The following is a 23,682-nucleotide window of genomic DNA, read 5'->3' on the forward strand; positions in this document are numbered from 1 at the left end:
CTTCTAACCCATGAGGATGGAATGAAGATAGATATAGAGATGATAGAGATAGTGATAGCTCCATATGTTTTTGAGTTAAAAAGTTAAAGAAGAAATCATGGTGGGAGTTTAAAAAGATTTATAAATGAATGATAGTAAGAACCATAACATATCAAAACTTATGGGTGGTATAAAAAGTGGTACTTGTAGGAAGTTTATAGCTTTAAGTGCTTTATAATAGAAAATCAGAAAGACTGAAAATTAATCTACTAAACAACCGTCATAAGTGGGAAAAAACACAAAAGAATAAATCTAAAGAAAGTGAAGGAAGAAGGTAGTAAAGTTAAGACAAAAATAAAGGAACTAGAAACAAAAGTATAAGAAAAGGAATCAATAAAGTTCAAAATTAGTTCCTTGAATAGATTAATAAGACAGACAAACCTTTAGTGAAATTATGTAAAAAAATAAAATAAAAAAGACAGAAGATACAAATAAGTCTTTTATATATGCAAAAAGGAATATACAGATATAGCAAGACTGAAAATATAATTGGATATGAACATCAACTTTATGCCAATGAATTTAAAAACTTAGGTGAATTAAATTTCTAAAACAAAATTACTCAAAACAGATTTAAGAATAAATAGAAAGTCTTAAAAGTTCTATAATGACTAAATTAAAGTAGAAGTAAAAAAATCTTCCAATAAAGGAAGTCCAATTTATTTAAATTTTTTTTCAGAGAACAGGCAAAGATATATACTCCCAAAGATTTTTAACTTTGATAGCACAACTAGAAAATTACAGTACAAAAAGGAAATGACAGATACATTTCATTCATAAAAATGGATGCAAAAAACTCTAAATACAATGTTAGTAAATCAAATTTAATGGTGCATTAAGAGAAAATATATCACAGTAAATACAGTTTTATCTTTGAGACAGTGTCTCACTTGGTCACCTAGGCTAGGATGCGGTGGCACAATCTCGGCTCACAGCAGCCTTGACCTCCCAGGCGCAAGCAATCTTCCCACCTCAGCCTCCTTGAGTAGCTGAGACTACAGGTGCACCCACCACACTCAGCTAATTTTTATATTTTTTGTAGAGATGAGGTCTTGTTATGTTGCCCAGGTTGGTCTGGAACTCCTGAGCTCAAACAATCTGCCTGTCTTGGCAATCTGCCACCATGCACGGCCAGTTAAAAACAGTTTTAACCAGAAATGCAAAGATGGTTTTACTATTAGAAAATATAAATATATATATATACATATACATATATATATACTTTTTTTTTGAAACAGAGTCTCACTCTTGTTGCCCAGGCTGGAGTGCAGTGGTATCATGTCAGCTCACTGCAACCTCCGCCTCCTGGGTTCAAGCAATTCTCCTGCCTCAGCCTCCTGAGTAGCTGGGATTACAGGCGTGTGCCACCACGCCTGGCTAATTTTTGTATTTTTTAGTAGAGACAGGGTTTCACCATGTTGGCCAGGTTGGTCGAGACCTCGAGCTGATCCGCCCGCCCTGGCCTCCCAAAGTGCTGGGATTACAGCCTCCTGAGCCACTACGCCTGGCCTAGACAATATATAAATACTTATATTTATACAAGTAATAAATCAATACTTAACAGATCAATGGAGAAAACCATATAATCATGTTTATAGATGCAGAAAATACATTTGGTAAAATTCAACAATTTGTGATTTTTAAAGAAAAATCCTAAGTGAGAAATTATTTGATTTAATAACAAAAAAAACTATCTCTCCCCCCAACAACAACAACAAAATCCTAAAAAGGAAACATTAAAAGTATCCCTTTTAAAATCAGAGGGAAGACAAAGATGCTCACAATTACTTATTTGACATTATACTGGTGGCCCTAGCCAGTGCAATGAGATAAGAAAGAGAAATTAAAGGCGTAAAGATTGAAAAGAAAATAAAACCCCAAAGAATCTACAGAGAATTAGAAACAATAGGAGAGCTTAGCAAGGTAGCTGCATATAATGTGAATATATAAAAGTCAGTTGCATTTCTCCCAAAACAATTAGAAAATATAATTTGTAAAAGTATTCCATTCAATAAAAAAAATTCAAACTCACTCAAAATTTGCGGAAATGCTAATTACAGCAATACTGTGATAACGTTTCTCACCTATCACATGGGCGCATTTTGTTGATGAGGCTGTGGGGAAACAAGTTCTTTCGTACATTGCTGATGGGAGTGCAAACTGGCACAACCTTTCTGAAGGACAATTCGGTAATACCTGATATTAAAGAACGAATTAACCCAGACACCCTGATTTGTTTACGTCTTGCACATGTTAAGAAAGGACTACTTGAGTGATTAGTCTTTGGCTGGCTTCTGGAATTGAACTTTTGGAGTGTTCCCTCTGCTACCATTAAGAGTGTTTGGGGCCAGGTGCAGTGGCTCATGCCTAAAATCCCAGCATTTGGGGAGGCTGAGGGGGGAGAATTGCTTGAGGCCAGGGGTTCAAGACCAGCCTAGGCAACATAGCGAGACCCACCCCGCATCTCTAAAGAAACAAACAAACAAAAATTAGCCAGGCATGGTGGAGTACACTTGTAGTCCTAGCCCCTTGGGAGGTTGAGCCACTCCTGATAGCTTGAGCCCAGGAGTTTAAGGCTGCAGTGTGCAAGACCTTATCTCTAAAAACATGTTTTAAAAGAGTGTTTGGCATGCTTGGAACCTTGAACCACATTGTACCAGCTTGTCTAGATAGCTTGTGCCTTATGTTGAACATCTTTCCTTCTTGGGGTCTGAAATTGGGCAATGCAGTTTCAGTCATGGAAGTTTTAGTCATGAAGGCACTGTGTGGCTTCACGTTCAATCCCCAATAACAATGCTGGGCTCTTAGGCTCAGGGAGATTCCCTGGCAGAAAAGACTTCACACATGTTGCTGCAGTTCATTGTTGGGGGAGTAAGGGCATCCCATGTACTTTCATTGGGAGAAGATGGGAAGATTGTACCCAGTATCATCTAGACTCCACCCACTGTGCCTTTTCCCTTTATTGACCCTGCATTGTACCCATTTGTTGTAATAAGTTGTAGCAGTGTGTATAACATTATTATTTTTTTTTTTTGAGATGAAGTCTCGCTGTGTTCCCCAGGCTGGAGTGCAGTGGTGTGAACTTGGCTCACTTCAACCTCCACCTCCCAGGTTCAAGTAATGCTCCTGCCTCAGGCTCCCAAGTAGCTGGGACAACAGGTGCACACCACCACACCCAGCTAATTTTTGTATTTTTGGTAGATATAGAGTTTTACCATATTGGCTAGGGTGGTCTTGAACTCCTGATCTTAGGTGATCCTCCCACCTTGGCCTCCCAAAATGCTGGGATTACAGGCGTGAGCCACTGCACCCGGCCCTAGAATAACTTTTGAGGCCCATAAATGCTTCTGGTGAATTGCAGAGCCTGGGGGCAGTCTTACAGACCACTGATACACCTAAAAAACTATGTAGACACTTGCTTTTTGATTTAGCAATCCCACTTTGGGAATTTACCCTGGAAATACTCTTCCGACAGTAAGAAAATACGTATGTACAAGGTTATTCACACTGCAGCATTGATTGTATTGCAAAATATTGGGAAAAAACTAAATATCCATATACATAGGAGACTGGCTGAATAAACAGTGGTATAGCCACTCAGTGCAATACAAGAACTGGCGTGGTGCCTCACACCTGTAATCCCGGCACTTTGGGAGGCTGAGGCAAGAGGATTGCTTGAGCCCAGGAGTTCAACACCAGCCTGGTCAACAAAATAAGACCCCATCTCTACAAAATATAAAATAATTAACCAGGTGTAGTGATGCATGCTGTTAGTCCCAGCTACATGGTAGGCTAAAACAGGAGGGTCACTTGAGCCCAGGAGATTGAAGCTGCCGTAAGCTATGAATGCTCCACTGTACTCCAGCCTGGGTAACAGGGTAAGACCATCTCAAAAATAAAAAAGTGACATTATGCAACTGTAAAAAAGAATTAGGAAAATGTCTATTCATTGATATGGAATGATTTCCAGACCATATTGGTAAGTGAAGAAAGCAAAATGCTTGAGTATCTCTAGTAAGCTGCTCTTCATGTAATAAAAGGGATATAAGAATATACATGTATTGCTCAATTTGTGAAAAAAATACAGGAGAACAAGTCACAAACTAATGAGACTAATTACCTCTGAGGGTGAGTGGGTGGGAATGGGTGAAAAGAATGAGGGAACGGAATGGGATAGACGGGATGGGAGGGGAGGGACCATTCTCTGAGTATAGCTTTTTGTGTAATTCTGATTTTACAACCTTAGTAAGGTTTCACATACACCCCATCCCCAAATAGGTAATTAAAACCAACCTGTACAAAGAAGTAATCCAACAGCAGCAAATAAACCTAATGTGATACAAATAAACATCATAACTGCATTGAAGAGGATGGGGAAGAAAAGGACTAATCTAAGTAACCGAAAAATAGCATATTGACTACATATTGTAAAGCTAAAGATGAAAAGAACTGTACACAAATATTGTTATCCTAGTTAGTGAATTTGTTTTTCACAGAGATGGATTTGCAGTTCTGAAACTGTGTGTATACTATATTTAAGTAAATAAGTAACTATATTGTAGATAATAAGAGCTAGGTTTTTGTCAGAGAAAGGAGTTACAACAAAGGACAGGGGAAACTGGGCGCGGTGGCTCATACCTGTAATCTCAGCACTTTGGAGGCCAAGGCAGGTGGATCACCTGAGGTCAGGAGTTCAAAACCAGCCTAGCCAACATGGTGAAACCCCGTCTCTACTAAAAAATACAAAAATTAGCTGGATATGGTGGCACCTGCCTATAATCCCAGCTACTCCAGAGTCTGAGGCAGGAGAATTGCTTGAACCCAGGAGGCGGAGGTTGCAGTGAGCTGAGATGGCACCACTGCACTCCAGCCTGGGTGACAGAGCAAGACTCTGTCTAAAACACATGCGCGTGCGCGCGCGCGCACACACACACACACACACACAAAAGACAGGGAAGACTAGAATGAAGACTGTGGTGTTGGATTGGAACCAAAGATACCAGAATGAACTCATGATTGATAGATAGATAGATAAATAGATAGATAGATAGGTGTCTATTTTCTATTTTCTAGCTCTGTCCACTAGATGGCCTAGAAAAAATAACAACTTAGTAGCAATGAGCACACCTAGTACTTAGATCTTGGTTCCTAAATAAAAGAATCAGGGTTCGTTGGAGAAATGGTTGATTCCACCGTTGGAGCAGGGACAGTACAAGATGGTTATAAAATATCTTAGTGGTGCCAGAAAGCAAGAAAGCACCCTAAAATGATGGAGGCACATCAAAAGAACACAGGAGCCAAACTGAAGGCGTCCTCAGTGGACAAATCTGGGACAATTTTAGCAACAAAATAAATAATGATAGTAATAGGTTATAACCCATAGAATAAATATGAGTTCATAATGATATAAATAAATAAATGACTAAATAAGTCGTATCAAAGGGAGAGCTCTTCCTTACTGAAGAATCCCACAGTAATAAGTGTAGAAAAAAAGATGAAAACACAAAAATCACCATTTGGCAAGCACCAGTTATAACTGTTACAGGCAAGAATCATTGATGAATATTAAAATTAGAGGATGAAGTTATGAGAAACAGATATTTACATAATATCAAAGTGTGTCTCACCATAAGATACTTATCATTTACAAAGGGGAAAATAATAACTTCATAGTGAAGAAATTTGGCAGACACCATTTTAACCAAGTAATCAAAATTAAAATCACCAGTAAGGGGATGTGATGACATCATACACCCCTGCATATGATGTACTAGGGGCACAACAGCACTTCTGAAGTATTCTTGCCAGAAATACATGCCTTAATATAATCATAAGAAAACACCAAACAAGGGTGCATGGGGAAGGGAGAGCATCAGGAAGAATAGCTAATGGATGCTGAGCTTAATACTTGGGTGATGGTTTGATCCGTGCAGCAAACCACCACAGGACACATTTACCTGTGTAACAAATCTGCACATCCTGCACATGTACCCCTGAACTTAAAATAAAAGTGGAAGAAAAATTTAAAAAAAAACAAAAAACACCACCAAACAGATTGAGGGGCATTCTACAAAATAACTGCCTAGTACTTTTCAAGTATTAAAGCATGAAGAAGGCTGAGGAACTTTCTGAGACTGTAGGAGACTAAGAAGACATTGAGAGACAGGACTAGCTGGATTTTCTAGGCCGAATAAGAATCCCTAAGCCTAGCTGGGAAGGTGACCGCATCCACTTAAACACGGGGCTTGCAACTTAGCCCACACCCAACTAAACAGGTGGTAAAAAGAGCTCACTAAAATGCTAATTAGACAAAAACAGGAGGTAAAGAATCATCTATCGCCTGAGAGCACAGCGGGAGGGACAATGATCAGGATATAAACCCAGGCATTCAAGCCAGCAACGGCTACCCACTTTGGGTCCCCTCCCATTTTATGGGAGCTCTGTTTTCACTCTATAAAATCTTACAACTGCACAATCTACTGGTCCATGTTTGTTACCGCTCGAGCTGAGCTTTCACTCGCTGTCCACCACTGCTGTTTGTCGTCGTCACAGACCCACCGCTGACTTCCACCCCTCTGGATCCGGCAGGGTGTCTGCTGTGCTCCTGATCCAGTGAGGTGCCCATTGCGGCTCCGGATTGGGCTAAAGGCTTGCCATTGTTCCTGCAAGGCTAAGTGCTTGGATTCATGCTAATCGAACTGAACACTAGTCGCTGGGTTCCATGGCTCTCTTCCGTGACCCACAGCTTCTAATAGAGCTGTAACACTCATTTCATGGCCCAAGATTCCATTCCTTGGAATCCGTGAGGCCAAGAACCCCAGGTCAGAGCACAAGAGGCTCGCTGCCATCTTGGAAGTGGCCCGCCACCATCTTGGGAGCTCTGGGAGCAAGGACCCCCCGTAACAATTTGGCAACCACAAAGGGACCTCCAAAGTGGTGAGTAATATTGGACCACTTTCACTTGCTATTCTGCCCTATCCTTCCTTAGAATTGGAGGAAAATACCGGGCACCTGTCAGCCAGTTAAAAATGATTAGCATAGCCACCAGACTTAAGAGTCAGGTGTGAGGCTGTCTGGGGAAGGGCTTTATAACAACCCCCAACCCTTCTGGGTTGGGAACATTGTTCTGCCTGGAACCAGCTTCCACTTTCAATTTTCCTGGAGAATCCTGGGGCTGACTAGAGGCAGAAAGTTATTGTCCCAAACTCCTGGCCTTACAGCCAGAAGTCTCTATTCAACAGTCGCCCATGCGTGCGCCCTACCTTTCCTTCTGACCCATACCTCCTGGGTCCCGACCACGACTTTTTTGAAAGTGTAGCCCCAAAATTCTCCTTACCTCTGAATCTACTTCCTCCCATCGCTGCCTCCTAGGTACTAATGGTTCAGACTTCCATTTCCTCTAGCAAGTTGTATCTCCAAAGGGATCTAAGGAAACTCTACACTGTATCCTTAGGTATCTAGGCTATAAACACAGGGAGTCTTGTCCCTGGTGTCCCTCCTGATTTAAGTATATAGCTCTCGACATGGGCAGTTATATGTGGGACCCGTTCCCCACCACCCTTGCCAGGGCCCCAAGTTTGTAAATGGCTAAGAGAAGAGAGAAAGAGAGACAGACAGAGAGATAGAGAGGAGAAAGAGGCAGAGAGAGAAAAAGGGAGTCAAAGAGAGAAAGAGAAAGATAGAAATAGTAAAAAAAAAAAAAAAAAAAAATTGTGTCCTATTCCTTTAAAAGCCAGGGTAAACTTAAACCTATAATTGATAATTGAAGGTCTTCTCTGTGACCCTGTAACACTCCAATACTACCTTGCTGTCAGTGTAAATAAGGATGTAGCCTGAAAACACTGAGACCACTAACAACCTGTAGCCTTCCTATCAAAAATCCTTAAACCAGTAACCCACAGATGGCCCAAATGCATTCAGTCTGTAGCAGCAACTTCTTTGCTAACAGAAGAAAGTAGAAAAGTAACTTTTAGAGGAAACCTCATTGTGAGCACATTTCACCAGTTCAGAATTATTCTAAGTCAAAAAAGCAAAAAGGTAGCTTACTAACTCAAAAATCTAAAAGTATGGGGCTATTCTGTTAGAAAAAGGTGATTTAACATTAACCACGGAAAATTCCCTTAACCCAGCAGGTTTCCTAACAGGGGATTTAAATCTTAATTACCATACAAAGATCCGACCACACCTAGGAGGAACTCCCTTCAGGACAGGTGATTGAGAAAAAACTACAATGGGTATTCAGTAATTGACAGGGAGACTCTTGTGGAAGCAGAGATAGGAGAATTGCCCAATAATTGGTCTGCTCAAACGTTGGAGCTGTTTGCATTCAGCCAAGCCTTAAAGTACTTACAGAATCAAAAAACTCTATCTCAATGCTGACTCGAAAAGTTACCTACACCCTCTCTGAAACGAATTTGCAAAAGAACTGTTTATGGGAATGCATCTTGATGAGGCAAACTGGGTTGTTATGAAATACTCAGGAACCCAGCCCAGCTCTAGGACTCACTCCTGAGCACAAAGGCAATGTTGGACGAGTTGGTAAAGGACCACTAGAATCCAGCAACCCAGACCCCTTTCTTTGTGGTCAAGAAAGGCGGGAAAACAGGTGCAGGACTGCTACATCAGTGAGCGTAACTAATCCGATAAGCAGAGGTCCATGGGTGGTTACGCACCCTGGAAAGGAATAAACATTAGGAACATAGAGGATGCTCTAGGACTAATGCTCATCGGAAAATGACTGGGGGTGCTGACATCCCTATGTTCTTTTTTCAGATGGGAAACATTCCCACCAAGGCAAAAACACCCCTAAGTTGTATTCTGGAGAATTAGGACCAATCTGACCCTCAGATACTAAGAAAGAAACGACATATTCTTCTGCAGTACCGCCTGGCCACAATATCCTCTTCAAGGGGGAGAAACCTGGCCTCCTGAGGAAAGCATAAATTATAACACCACCTTACAGCTAGACCCTTTTGTAGAAAAGAAGGCAAATGGAGTGAGGTGCGATATGTACAAACTTTCTTTTCATTAAGAGACAACTCACAATTATGTCAAAAGTGTGATTTAGGCCCTACAGGAAACCTCAGAGTCTACCTCCCTACCCTGGTGTCACCCCGACTCCTTCCCCAACTCATAAGGACCCCCGTTCAACCCAAACGGTCCAAAAGGAGGTAGACAAGGGGTAAACAATGAACCCAAGAGTGCCAATATTCCCCGATTATGCCCCCTCCAAGCAGTAGGAGGAGGAGAATTCAGCCCAGCCAGAGCGCATGTACCTTTTTCTCTCTCAGAATTAAAGCAAATTAAAATAGACCTAGGTAAATTCTAAGATAACCCTGATGGCTATATTGATGTTTTACAAGGGTTAGGACAATCCTTTGATCTGACATGGAGAGAAATAATGTTACTGCTAAAACAGACACTAACCCCAAATGAGAGATAGGATGACAACAGAGGAAAGAACAATTCCCCACAGGCCAGCAGGCAGTTCCCATTGTAGACCATCACTGGGACACAGGATCCGAACATGGAAATTGGTGCTGCAGACATTTGCTAACTTGCGTGCCAGAAGGACTAAGGAAAACTAGAAAGAAGCCTATGAATTATCAAATGATGTCCACTGTAACACAGAGAAAGGAAGAAAATCCCACTGCCTTTCTGGAGAGACTAAGGGAGGCATTGAGGAAGCATACCTCCCTGTCACCTGACTCTATTGAAGGCCAACTAATCTTAAAGGATAAGTTTATCACTCAGTCAGCTGCAGACATTAGAAAAAAATTTCAAAAGTCCATCTTAGGCCCGGAGCAAAACTTGGAAACCCTATTGAACTTGGCAACCTTGGTTTTTTATAATAGAGATCAGGAGGAGCAGGCAGAATGGGACAAATGGGATAAAAAAAGGCCACCGCTTTAGTCATGGCCCTCAGGCAAGCAGACTTTGGAGGCTCTGGAAAAGGGAAAACCTGGGCAAATCGAATGCCTAATAGTGCTTGCTTCCAGTGCAGTCTACAAGGACACTTTAAAAAAGATTGTCCAAATAGAAATAAGCCGCCTCAGCACTATTCACAATAGCAAAGACTTGGAACCAACTCAAATGTCCATCAATAACAGACTGGATTAAGAAAATGTGGCACATAGACACCATAGAATACTATGCAGCCATAAAAAAAGGATGAGTTCATGTCCTTTGCAGGGACATGGATGAAGCTGGAAACCATCATTCTCAGCAAACTATCACAAGGACAAAAAACCAAACACTGCATGTTCTCACTCATAGGTGGGAATTGAACAATGAGAACACTAGGACACAGGAAGGGGAACATCACACACCGGGGCCTATTGTGGGGAGGGGGTAGGAAGAGGGATAGCATTAGGAGATATACCTAATGTAAATGACGAGTTAATGGGTGCAGCACACCAACATGGCACATGTATACATATGTAACAAACCTGCACGTTGTGCACATGTAGCCTAGAACTTAAAGCATAATAATAAAATAAAATACTTTAGAACAAAACACACAAACAAAATATTATGTATATTTTCAAAAGCTGTATTGGCTCATAATTGCCCATAACTTGTCAGTTTTGATCATCCAAACTCCATTTACCATTTCAAATAGAACCGCAATTTTCTTTCTTGCTCCCTAGTAAATGATCTATACTTCCACAATTGGATTCTATCTTCTGGGGATTTAAATATTGAAACTGTTATGCAAGGATAGAAGAAACACCACTGATCGTACAAAGTGGCAGCATCCAGTCTGTGTTGTTATGGATCTCTTCCTGGAATTTCTGATTCTTGGGTCCCCAAAATGCCTTGATTGCAATTAATTTTCAAACCTTGCTGTCTAACCTTTTCAGTAATTCTATAACGCCCTTAGGTTTTCAACAAATTCACTTATTGTTTAAGTTAGCCAAAATGAGTTTCACTCGCTTGGAAAGATCCAAACTGATACAGATATCGGTACAAAAATGAGAATGGATAATGTCTAGGGAATTGTAGGGTGTTGGGGACTGTGCTGTTGAGACGGGGTAGAAGAGAAATACTTTCCATTAATACATGCATATATGATTCCAGGATAGAAAATTTGGAGTCTTATGACAAAATAGTCAATTAAATATTTACTTATTATGATCTAGAACAATGTCTTACTGAGAGTAAGTTTCAGGAGGAAAAAGTTGTGGGCACCATAAAATATTTTGAAAAGCACAAGAAATGTAAGTACCCCTCTGGTAGGGTGGCTGATTTCTATGACATTGCAAAAGAATGGCAGGCTTAAAACCCCAAACTACCAAATTAAAATATGAACCGATGCTCATGAAAAAGTAGGAATTCAACTGATTCTGTAGTTTAGCAACATATAGCCTAACTCTTTGCTGTTTGTTTGTGGTCATAAGGCAATGATCACAAAATCAGTACTCTTAAGAGGGGAGATGAAACAGGAAGGAATGACTCACTGCACCGTCTCCTATAAGGCCCTCTACACTGTCATTACCTAAGGAAGAAATTTTATTATTTGGAAGTTGCTCTTCTTCCCTGGCTTTAAAAAAAAAAGCTGTTGTTTCCTTGCGTGAGGAGGCTCCCTTATATGTGGTCATTATTCCTTTTCTGCCTTAAATTATTGTCATTAAACCAGTAACTAGAACCAGACTCAAGAATGCCAGGGTGTATATGTAAAATCAAACTTGTATAGAGAAGACTAACAAACCAAAAGAATGGCAAGAATTTGCTGGTTTATACTGTTATAAATCTGTTATTTTGGCCTTTGAGAGTACATGACCAAGGACGGCAAGGTAAATTTAGATTGGTCTGAATTTCTCAAAATCCAGATACTTTCCAAAAAAATACACCTACCATATGTCTTCTGAAACGCCAAGTATGTTCCTAAACTTTGTTAGTATTTTTTAATGAACCTAGACTTAACACTGAAATTTTCTAAAGAAATGTGACATTCCAGAAATCCTATGGCATACAGGCCAGAATTCAAAGGAATTTAAAAATAATAAAAATGGAGTTTTGCTTTAAAAAAAACAAAAATAAGCTGCCCCCTCGTCCATGCCCCTTATGTCACGGGAATCACTGGAAGGCCCATTGCCCCAGGGGACGAAGGTCCTGAGTCAGAACCACTAACCAGATGATCCAGCAGCAGGACTGAGGGTGCCCGGGACAAGTGCCAGCCCATGCCATCACCCTCACAGAGCCCCAGGTATGCTTGACCATTGGAGGCCAGGAGGTTAACTGTCTTCTGGACACTGGTGCGGCCTTCTCAGCCTTACTCTCCTGTCCTGGACAACTGTCCTCCAAAGCTGTCACTATCCGAGGGATCCTAGGGCAGCCAGTCACTGTCTGGTTGTAACTGGGGAACAACTTAGTGGCTGATACTTCTCCCAGCCACTAAGTTGTGACTGTGGAACTTTACTCTTTCACATGCTTTTCTAATTATGCCTGAAAGCTCCACTCCCTTGTTAGGGAGAGACATACTAGCAAAAGCAGGGGCCATTATACACCTGAACATAGGAGAAGGAACACCCATTTGTTGTCCCCTGCTTGAGGAAGGAATTAATCCTGAAGTCTGGGCAAGAGAAGGACAATATGGACGAGCAAAGAATGCCCATCCTGTTCAAGTTAAACTAAAGGATTCCGCCTCCTTTCCCCACCAAAGCAGTACCCCCTTAGAACCGAGGCCCAACAAGGACTCCAAAAGATTGTTAAGGACCTAAAAGCCCAAGGCCTAGTAAAACCAAGCAATAGCCCTTGCAATATTCCAATCTTAGGAGTACAGAAACCCAACGGACAGTGGAGGTTAGTGCAGGATCTCAGGATTATCAATGAGGCCATTGTTCCCCTATACCCAGCTGTACCTAACCCTTACACTCTGCTTTCCCAAATACCAGAGGAAGCAGAGTGGTTTACAGTCCTAGACCTTAAGGATGCCTTTTTCTGAATCCCTGTATATCCTGACTCTCAATTCTTGTTTGCCTTTGAAGATCCTTTGAACCCAACATCCCAACTCACCTGGACTGTTTTACCCCAAGAGTTCAGGGATAGCCCCCATCTATTTGGCCAGGCATTAGCCCAAGACTTGAGCCAGTTCTCATACCTGAACACTCTTGTCCTTTGGTACATGGATGATTTACTTTTAGCCGCCCGTTCGGAAACCTTATGCCATCAAGCCACCCAAGCACTCTTAAATTTCCTCACCACCTATGGCTACAAGGTTTCCAAACCAAAGACTCAGCTCTGCTTACAGCAGGTTAAATACTCAGGGCTAAAATTATCCAAGGTCACCAGGGCCCTCAGTGAGGAACGTATTCAACCTATACTGGCTTATCCTCATCCCAAAACCCTAAAGCAACTAAAAGGGTTCCTTGGCATAACAGGCTTCTGCCGAATATGGATTCCCAGGTACGGCGAAATAGCCAGACCATTATATACACTAATTAAGGAAACTCAGAAAGCCAATACCCATTTAGTAAGATGGACACCTGAAGCAGAAGCGGCTTTCCAGACCCTAAAGAAGGCCCTAACTCAAGCCCCAGTGTTAAGCTTGCCAACAGGGCAAGACTTTTCTTTATATGTCACAGAAAAAAACAGGAATAGCTCTAGGAGTCCTTACACAGGTCCGAGGGACCAGCTTGCATCCCGTGGCATACCTGAGTAAGGAAATTGATGTAGTGGCAAAAGATTGGCCTCATTGTTTACAGGTAGTGGCAGCAGTAGCAGTCTTATTATCTGAAACAGTTAAAATAATATAAGGAAGAGATCTTATTGTGTGGACATCTGATGATGTGAACGGCATACTCACTGCTAAAGGAGACTTGTGGCTGTCAGACAACAATTTGCTTAAATATCAGGCTCTATTACTTGAAGGGCCAGTGCTGTGACTGCGCACTTTTGCAACTTTTAATCCAGTTACATTTCTTCCAGACGATGAAGAAAAGATGGAACATAACTGTCAACAGGTGATTGCTCAAACCTATGCCGCTCGAGGGGACCTTTCAGAGGTTCCCTTGACTGATCCTGACCTCGACTTGTATACTGATGGAAGTTCCTTTGTAGAAAAAGGACTTCAAAAAGAGGGGTATGCAGTGGTCAGTGATAATGGACTACTTAAAAGTAATCCCCTCACTCCAGGAACTAGTGCTCAGCTGGAAAAACTAATAGCCCTCACTCGGGCACTAAAATTAGGAGAGGAAAAAGGGTAAATCTATATACAGACTCTAAGTATGCTTACCTAGTCCTCCATGCCCACGCAGCAATATGGAGAGAAAGAGAATTCGTAACTTCTGAGGGAACACCTATCAAACATCAGGAAGCCATTAGCAGATTATTATTGGCGGTAGAGAAACCTAAAGAGGTGGCAGTCTTCCACTGCCGGGGTCATCAGAAAGGAAAGGAAAGGGAAATAGAAGGGAACCACCAAGCAGATATTGAAGCCAAAAGAACCACAAGGCAGGACCCTCCATTAGAAATGCTTATAGAAGGATCCCTAGTATGGGGTAATCCTCTCCGGGAAACCAAGCCCTGGTACTCAACAGGAGAAATAGAATAGGGAACCTCACGAGGACATAGTTTCCTCCCCTCAAGATGGCTAGCCAATGAAGAAGGAAAAACACTTTTTCCTGCAGCTAACCAATGAAAATTACTTGAAATCTTTCACCAAACCTTTCATTTAGGCATTGATAGCACCCATCAGATGGCCAAATTATTGTTTACTGGACCAGACCTTTTTAAAACTATCAAGCAGATAGTCAGGGCCTGTAAAGTGTGCCAAAGAAATAATCCCCTATACTGCAGGCCATACATTTCAATCCCTGTCTCTTGTTAAGTTTGTCTCTTCCAGAATCGAAGCTGTAAAACTACAAATTGTTCTTCAAATGGAGCCCCAGATGCAGTCCACGACTAAGACCTACTGTGGACCCCTGGACCAGCCTGCTAGCCCATGCTCCGATGTTGATGATATCAAAGGCACCCCTCCCGAGGAAATCTCAACTGCACAACTCCTACTATGCCCCAATTTAGCAGGAAGCAGTTAGAGCGGTCATCAGCCAACCTCCCCAACAGCACTTGGGTTTTCCTGTTGAGAGGGGGACTGAGAGACAGGACTAGCTGGATTTCCTGGGCCGACTAAGAATCCTTAAGCCTAGCTGGGAAGGTGACCGCTTCCACCTTTAAACACGGGGCTTGCATCTTAGCTCACACCCGACCAATCAGATAGTAAAGAGAGCTCACTAAAATAATAATTAGGCAAAAAAAGGAGGTAAAGAAATAGCCAGTCATCTATCACCTGAGAGCACAGTGAGAGTGACAGTGATTGGGATATAAACCCAGGCATTCGAGCCAGCAACAGCTACCCCTTTGGGTTCCCTCCCTTCGTATGGGAGCTCTGTTTTCACTCTATAAAATCTTGCAACTGCACACTCTACTGGTCCATGTTTGTTACGGCTCGAGCTGAGCTTTCACTTGCCGTCCACCACTGCTGTTTGTCGCAGTCGCAGACCCACTGCTGACTTCCACCCCTCCGGATCCAGCAGGGTGTCTGCTGTGCTCCTGATCCAGCGAGGTGCCCATTGCGGCTCCGGATTGGGCTAAAGGCTTGCCATTGTTCCTGCATGGCTAAGTGCCTGGGTTCCTCCTAATCGAGCTGAACACTAGTAGCTGGGTTCCACGGTTCTCTTCCGTGACCCACGGCTTCCGATAGACCTATAATACTCACCACATGGCCCAAGATTCCATTCTCTAGAATCCTTGAGGCCAAGAACCCCAGGTCAGAGAACAAGAGGCTTGCTGCCATCTTGGAAGCAGCCCACCACCATCTTGGGAGCTCTGGGAGCAAGGACACCTTGGTAACAACAGGACAACGAATCACAGTGTGGGAACCTGGACTGGACCTCAGACCAGGAAAAGAACGTTAGTGGGAGAATTGGCCAAGTTCAAGTTAGGTCTATAGATTATGTAATAGTATTGTGTCAGTGTTAATTTTCTGGGTTAGATAAGTAAGATGCCAACATTAGGGGAAGCTGGGTGTAGAAGGAATGGGAAGTCTGTGTTCATTTTTTTGCAACTTTTTTTTTTTTTTTGTAGAGCTAAAGTCACACTCTGTCACCCAGGTTGGATTGCAGTGGCACAATCATAGCTCACTGCAGCTGAACTCCTGGGCTTAGGCGCTCCTTCTGTCTCAGCCTTCAGAGAAGCTATGCTATAGGTGTGTGCCACCATGCAGGGCTAATTTTTTTATTTTTTGTAGAGATGTGGTCTCACTGTGTTGCTTAGGATGGTCTTGAACTTCTGGCCTCAAGTGATCCTCCCATCTTGGTCTCCCAAAGTTCTGGGATTACTGGCATGAGCCACCGTGCCCAGCCTCACAAATTTTGTTAAAACCCTAAAATCATTTCAAATGAAGACAATTTTTAAAAACTGGAATCTTTAAAAGATACCATTTATAATATTGAAATATAGATTAGGAACAATCTAACAAAATGTGTACAAGACACCCATTAGGATGACTATTATTAATTTTTTTAAAGAAAAGGAAACAAATGTTGGTGAGGATATGGAGAAATTGGAACCCTTTGTATTGGATGTAAAATGGTGTAGCCACTATGGAAAACAGTATGATGGTCCCTAAAATAATTAAAAACAGAAGTACCATTTGATTCAACAATCTACTTCTGGGTATATACACGAAAGAATTGAAAGCAGGAGCTCAAACAGATTTGTACATCCATGTTCACAGCAGCATTGTTCACAATAGACAAAAGGTGGAAACACCACAAATGTCCATGGATGGATGAATGGATAAAGAAAATGTGGTATATACATACAATGAAATATGAATCAGCCTTAAAAATGAATAAAATTATAATACACGTTACAGTGTGAATGAACCTTGAAAACATTCTGCTAAGTAAAATAGCAAATCATAAAAGGACATGTATGATTGCACTTATACGAGGTACCTAGTCAAATTCATAGACACAGAAAGTAGAATGGTGGTTACCAGGGACTGAGGGAGGAGGAAAAAGGGAGTTATTATTTAGTAGGTACAGAATTTCAGTTTGGGAAAATAGTTCCGGAGATGGATGGTAGTGAGGGTTGCACAATGATGTGAATTACTTAATGCCACTGAACTGTACACTTAACAATGGTTAAGATGTTAAATTTTGTGTTGTGTATATATTACCACATTTTAAAAAATGGTTTAAAAATATATGCAAGACCTGTGTGTAAAATAATGATAAAATGTACAGAAATATGTGAAGAAAGAAAAGTAAATGTAGAGCTATCTCATGGTCATGAATAAAAGTTGTCAATTCTTCTCCATATTGATCTGTAGATTTCATACAACCCTACTCAAAATCCAGAACATATTTTTTATAAAATTATTTTTGGCAAGATGATTCTAAAATGTATATTGAAGGACAAAGGGTATAAATACCTAAGAAAATTTTGAAGAATAATAAGAATGATGTGCCCTGCGAATTATCAAAATTTATTATAAAATTATATGAATGAATGAGAATGTGCCAACATAGAAATAGCTAATAGAAAGCCCAGAAATACATCCATGCAAACATAAAGTTTTGATATCTGAGAGGGGAGTGGCAGGATAGGTCAGTAAATGGAAAAATAAAATAAACAAAAATGCCAGCCCTGTTAAGGCCTTAAATTTCAATAATAACACTTCTAACAGAAAATATAAGGGAATCTATTTCTGACTTTCAGATGAGGAAGGATTTCCTAATCAAGACACAAAAACTATGCTGTTTTGTGCTAACCATAAAATTTTAAATTTATAAATTTGACTACAGGTATATAAGAATGTATAAATTATAGTATATTTATATAGTGAAATACAATATAGCAATATTAAGCTTACAGTCAAATTTAGCAATATAGCAGTTTTAAGCAGACAAAACTTAAAAATGAAAATCTTAAAGTAGAAAAAAAAGACACAACTGGAATGAGATATTTGCGTGCACACACACACACACATCTATATCTGAAAAAGGACTAGGATCAAGAATATGTAAACAGTATGTACAGAACCACAAATCAGGCCAGGCACAGTGGCTCACGCCTGTAATCTCAGCACTTTGGGAGGCCGAGATGAGTGGAATCACCTGAGGTCAGGAATTCTGACACCACCCTGGTCAAGGTGGTGAAACCCAGTCTCTACTAAAAATACAAAAATTAGCCAGGCGTGGTGGCACACATCTGTAATCCCAGTTACTTGGGAGGCTGAGGCAGGAGAATTGCTCAAACCCAGGAGGCAGAGGTTGCAGTGAGCCAAGATGGTGCCATTGCACTTCAGCTTGGGTGACAGAGCAAGACTCCGTCTAAAAAACAAAAACGGGCCAAAGACCTAACAGGCATTTTATGAAGAGGAAACTCGTGTGGCCTACAAACATGTGAAGATGCTCAACCTCTTTAATAATGAGGGAAATGCAAATCAAGACCATTGTAGGATATTTATACATTCATTTGATTGACAAAACTTGAGAAGTTTTTTGTTTTTTGTTTTTTGTTTTGAGACAGAGTTTCACTCTTGTTACTCAGGCTGGAGTGCAATGGCGCAGCACAATCTCGGCTCACCGCAAACTTCTGTCTCCCAGGTTCAAGTGATTCTCCTGCCTCAGCCTCCCAAGTAGCTGGGATTACAGGCATGAGCCACCATGCCTGGCTAATTTTGTATTTTTAGTAGAGATGGGGTTTCTCCATGTTGGTCAGGCTGGCCTGAAACTCCCAACCTCAGGTGATCTGCCCAACTCCGCCTCCCAAAGTGCTGGGATTATAGGCATGAGCCATCACACCTGGCCAACTTGAGAAGTTTGATAATACCAAGTGGTGGAGAAAACTACCTTGCATACATTCCTGGCAGAATTATTCACAGACCCACTTTGGAAAACAATTTGGCATTGTCTTATAAAGTTGAATATCCAGATACCTTATGACCCAACAATGCTATGCCCAGGTATATACTCTAGGGAGCCATTTGTACATATGATCCAGGAAATAAGTACCAAAATGCTCATGACACTTTTCAAATGTGAAAAAAGAGCCCAAATGCACATCAATGAAAGAATGCGTAAATTGTAGTAGGTTTATATAATGAAACACAACATAGCAGTGAAAATGAAGAAGCTTCAGCTCCATCCATCAACCTGTATGAGTCTCAAAAACATGATATTTAGTGAAAAAAGCAAGTCTCAGAAAACTGATGCTCTTTTTACACAGTTTGGAAACAAGCAAGACTAAAGAAATAATTTCAGTGTACATGCAATGAAACTATAGATTTTTTGAACAACAAGGATGAAATTGAGGAAACCATCTCTGAGGGGAGACAGAGGGATGATGTCAAGGAAGAGGTGAACTGAAATCATTAGAGGTGTTCTGGTGCTTTGGGTGGGTGATGGATTCACACGTGTCTGTTTTTATTTTGAAACAATATTGTACCCAAGGACCCTCTCCTGAAATATCCACTCCTGCTCTTCCTGCAGGGCCCCTCCCCTCTGCTGGAGACTGATAAAGGCAGCAGTCCCCCACTGTGATGGGAGGGTATCCCCTGTTTAGTGAACTTCTGCCTGCTACTACTTGCTCTTAGTATTTTCCACAGCCAAAACTCATCTTCACATTGATCGTATTAATGGCTGCAGGATCCTTAAGGTGCTGTTTACTTCGTGGTAGCTACTGAGCACCAGGGCTGTTTCTCACCGCTTCCTCACTATCCCAGACAACTTTTCTGTACACAGTGTTGTGCAGAAGGCTCTCTTTGTTCCCTGGGCTAAGGTCTAAGAAGTAGGACTGTTTATATGGCTCTTGTAACATAGGCTCATAGTGTCCTCCAGAAAGAGCAACCATTTCAGAGTCCACAACAGTTCACAAGGTGTCTGTTTCCTTACAGTCCCACCAGAAAGGTTGGGTCTTATAATTGTATTGTTTTCAGTCATTTTGTAGTATGATAAGACCCTTTGTCTCTGTTCTTGTGATTTTTTTTTTTTTTTTTTTGGCGGGAAGCTGATCACCCACATTGTCAGGCCAGGTGTCCTTGAAAGGGACATATATTCTCACATTTTCTACGCTCTGGTCCTTTGTCTCGTGGGAACTTGCTCCCTAAGCACTGCAGAAGACACTGAGGCATATTGTAATGATGAACGGAGGCATCCTTTCTAAGTTCTTCCTCTCGTTTCTGCCAAGATCCCTGCAGATTCCCAGCATTCTGAGAAAGTTTCTCCAGATAATTCTTTAGAGGACAGGCCTTGGCTGGGACACCAGAGGCCCTTGCCTGGCTGGGGATAGCACTGTGGTGGGCCTAGAGGGCGGGGATCTGTGGGGAGGCTGAGCTGCATATGCCAAATCTATTCCTCTTGGACTGGCCCTGGAGGAGTGGCCCAGCCTGGCCACCAGCCCCCATGGGGTCCTCACCTGGGCATGTTACCAAGCTGCCATGCTAGCCCTAGCCAAGAGCTAGGGCCACTTTCAGAAGCCACCACAAGCCCTTCACTCTACTATTGGACAGGGTGGACAGGGATGGAGAAGGGCTCACTGTCTGCTTGGGGAGAAGTCCCCTTTCCCTCTTGGGCCCCTAGTTTTCTACCAGTCACACTAGTGGGCTGCCTCCTTTTCAGACTGCGACTGCTGTTTCATAATCCAGGGAAGAGGTCTCCAGCTCACCGTCCATGGGACAAATCCAGCCTGCAGACACATTTCCCTTGGCTAGCCCATTTGGTGTCTCACTGTATCTTGGAATGTGATTTAACTGCCAAAAGATGATTTCACATACATGCAACGTTTTCTTTTTGAAGTTTGGCCAAAGGGACAGCATTCCCATCTGGCAACAATTAGCAAACCTGAGCAGGGGCCCCTCCCTTAGACTGAGAGTTTGCTCTGTTTGTTGTTGTTGTTGTTGTTGTTGTTTGGTTGTTTGTTTTTGAAACAGAGTCTCGCTCTGTCACCCAGGCTGGAATGTAGTGGTATGATCTCGGCTTACTGCACCCTCTGCTTCCTGGGTTCAAGCGATTCTCCTGCCTCAGCCTCCTGAGTAGCTGGTACTATAGGTGCACACCACCATGCCTGGCTAATTTTTGTATTTTTAGTAGAAATGGGATTTCAGCCACTGCACCCGGCTTCCGCTACTTCTGATTTGTGCATGCAGGAGGCCCAGCAGGGTCCGGCACCATTTGCTCTTTTCACTTGTCTTTGCCTCCTGCCTGGCCCCTAGTTCGGGATCCCTTATCCCAGCAGAATTTGGGGTACATAAGAGGCAGGGAACACAGAGGGAGAGCATGCTCAGATGTGTGTGTGCTGGGAGGTCGGCGAGGCTGCATAAGCGCCCCCCAGAGGGATCTATGCCTAATCCTCAGAACTCGTAAATATGTTTCCTTATATGGCAAGGGGGGGTTAAAGTTGCAAATGAAGTTAAGGTTACTACTCAGCTGACTTTAAAATAGATTATCCTGGATTGTCCGGGTAGGTCCTATTAATCCCAGGATCCTTAAATTCATAGGACCCAAAGAAGCGCAGCTTGATAAAGATTTGGGCAGCCGTCAGTGGCTTTGAAGATGCGAGGGGTCCCGGAGCCAAGGAATGCAGGAAGCTCTAGAAGCTGGAAAAGGCAAGGAAGGAAATGAACTCTGCCCTAGAGCCTCCAGAAAGGAAGGCAACCCTTCTGACACCTTGATCTTAGCCTGCTGAGGCCCATGTGTTCTTCTGACCCCCAAAACCATAAGGTAATAAGTCTCTGCTGTTTCAAGCCACTAAATGTGGGCATTTGTTATAGCAGCGATAGGAAACCAATACAGGATGCATGTGTGTAAGGCTGGAGACGGTGGAGGTGGATAAAGGAGACTTTCCAGGGAGGGCGGGAGAGAGCCTCCGCTCTCCTCTCAGAGATGTGGCTTCTGGACCAGAGCCATCTATACTAGTCTCCCTCTGCAGGGACCACGTCAGCATCCCCCAGTGCCACCTGATACCCCAAGGCCCTGGAGCACTCACTCCCTCTACCCTTCCCAAAGGTCCTCTGCCAGGTAGACGGACCCCAGGCAATTGGCTGTCAATGTGCCAGAGAGGTAACTGAGGCCTGGGAGAGGCATAGCCAGGAGCAGCACTCCAGCTGCCGCAGGAAATGGCCAGACGCCACACCTGAGAACTCACGCTTTCTGAGAGGGCAGCCCGCTCCTTCCACAGACTCCCCACAGCCAAGCAGGCCCAGGCAGGCTCCTGTCCACACCTGTGCTGAGAACGCGGCCGCACAATTGCCAGGTGCCATCATAATTTCCACCCTCCACACCCTCCCAGCCCTGCCTCCCTGGAGGCAGGACCACAAGCCAAAGCCAGGGCCCACCTGACCACAATCCAGGCCCAGCCAGACCCTTGGAAGCAGAACCTTTGAGTTCCACTGGTGTCCAGGAAGTAGTGTCACAATGGGGTGGGGAGGTCCTTGGGGTGGGCTGGGAATGGTGAGGGGCAGCATTCTACTCCGGGGCACAACTGGCCGCAGCCTCCAGGGGCAAGGCAGGTCAGGAAAACTGCCAAACGGCAACCCCCATCCGCCCGTTCCTTTGTGCAGGCTGTTTCCTCCACATGAGGGCTCCATCTCCACTCACAGAAATTCTCCTGTCCTTGCAGATAGCACTCATTTGTCAACTATCCTTCAAGCCTTCCTGAGCCCACAGCTGGAAACAGCTTGGCCCTACCCCACTCACCTCTGCTCTGTCTCTCTGTGACACTTCCCTACCAATCATCCTTGGTCAGAGCTGCTGGTATCTGACCCATCTCCCCCATAAAGTAGAAGCCTCCTCTGCCAGATTGCAGGAACAGGGCTTCAAGCTTCATGCCTGGGGGAAGGGAGGCCAAAGTGGCAGGACAGGAAAATCAGCACAGGGCCTGGTACAAGGCAGACCGTCCTTGTACCAGTACAGCATGTACTCAGGACCTCAGCAAAATTAGGGCATTGCTATGGTTTAATATTTGTCCTCTCCAAAACTCATGTTGAAGCTTCATCTCCAGTGTGGTAATGTGTTGGGGCCTTTAAGATGTAATTGGGTCATGAGGGTAATCTGTTAATCCCTGAATCACCATTCACGGATTAATAGATTAATGGGTTAATGAGTTATGACAATGGGACTGGTGACTTTATAACAAGAGGAAGAAAGACAAGCTAGCTTGCTCAGTTCCCTCACCTGTGCCCCCTTGGGACTCCCCAACAGCAAGAAGGCGCTTACCAGATGTATCCCCTAAACCCTGGACTTCCCAGCCTCCAGAACTGTAAGAAATAAATTTCTTTTCTTTATAAATAACTCAGTTTCAAGTAGTCTATTATAAGCAACAGAAAATGGACTAACACAGACACTAAGACACAAAAAAAATTAAAAGAATTTCATATATTTGGAAAAAAACAATGAAGTATTAATCACAGGGAAGCCTACTTACAGCTATTTTGCAGTTTCCTGTGGCTCAACCTTCACTTGTTTGGGGGCAGGGCACTGCAATCTTATTGGTATCTGAGGCATCAGATCCTTCCGCTTTCACCAGACCTCCCTCGGGGTGTCTCAGTGGCTGGTCCGAGCCCCTCACCGCCCCCAGAGTTCCCCACTCTTGAGCAGCAGCACTCTGGGGGCCACAGGGACCAAGCAGACAGCA

General features: G+C 42.9%; 1 protein-coding gene across 1 annotated transcript in view; it reads right to left on the reverse strand.

The window, feature by feature from the left end:
- The window catches only part of SLC22A14 (solute carrier family 22, member 14), a 39,556-nt gene extending 17,132 nt beyond the window's left edge, over window positions 1-22,424 (reverse strand). The window contains exon 1 of the mRNA XM_011999493.1: window positions 22,385-22,424. The gene's annotated coding sequence lies outside the window, so the exon portion shown is untranslated. The remainder of the gene's footprint in view (window positions 1-22,384) is intronic.
- Between the last annotated feature and the right edge of the window lie 1,258 nt (window positions 22,425-23,682).

This window comes from Mandrillus leucophaeus, unplaced genomic scaffold (genome assembly GCF_000951045.1).
Source record: "Mandrillus leucophaeus isolate KB7577 unplaced genomic scaffold, Mleu.le_1.0 Scaffold595, whole genome shotgun sequence".
In the NCBI taxonomy this organism is placed as follows: domain Eukaryota; kingdom Metazoa; phylum Chordata; class Mammalia; order Primates; family Cercopithecidae; genus Mandrillus; species Mandrillus leucophaeus.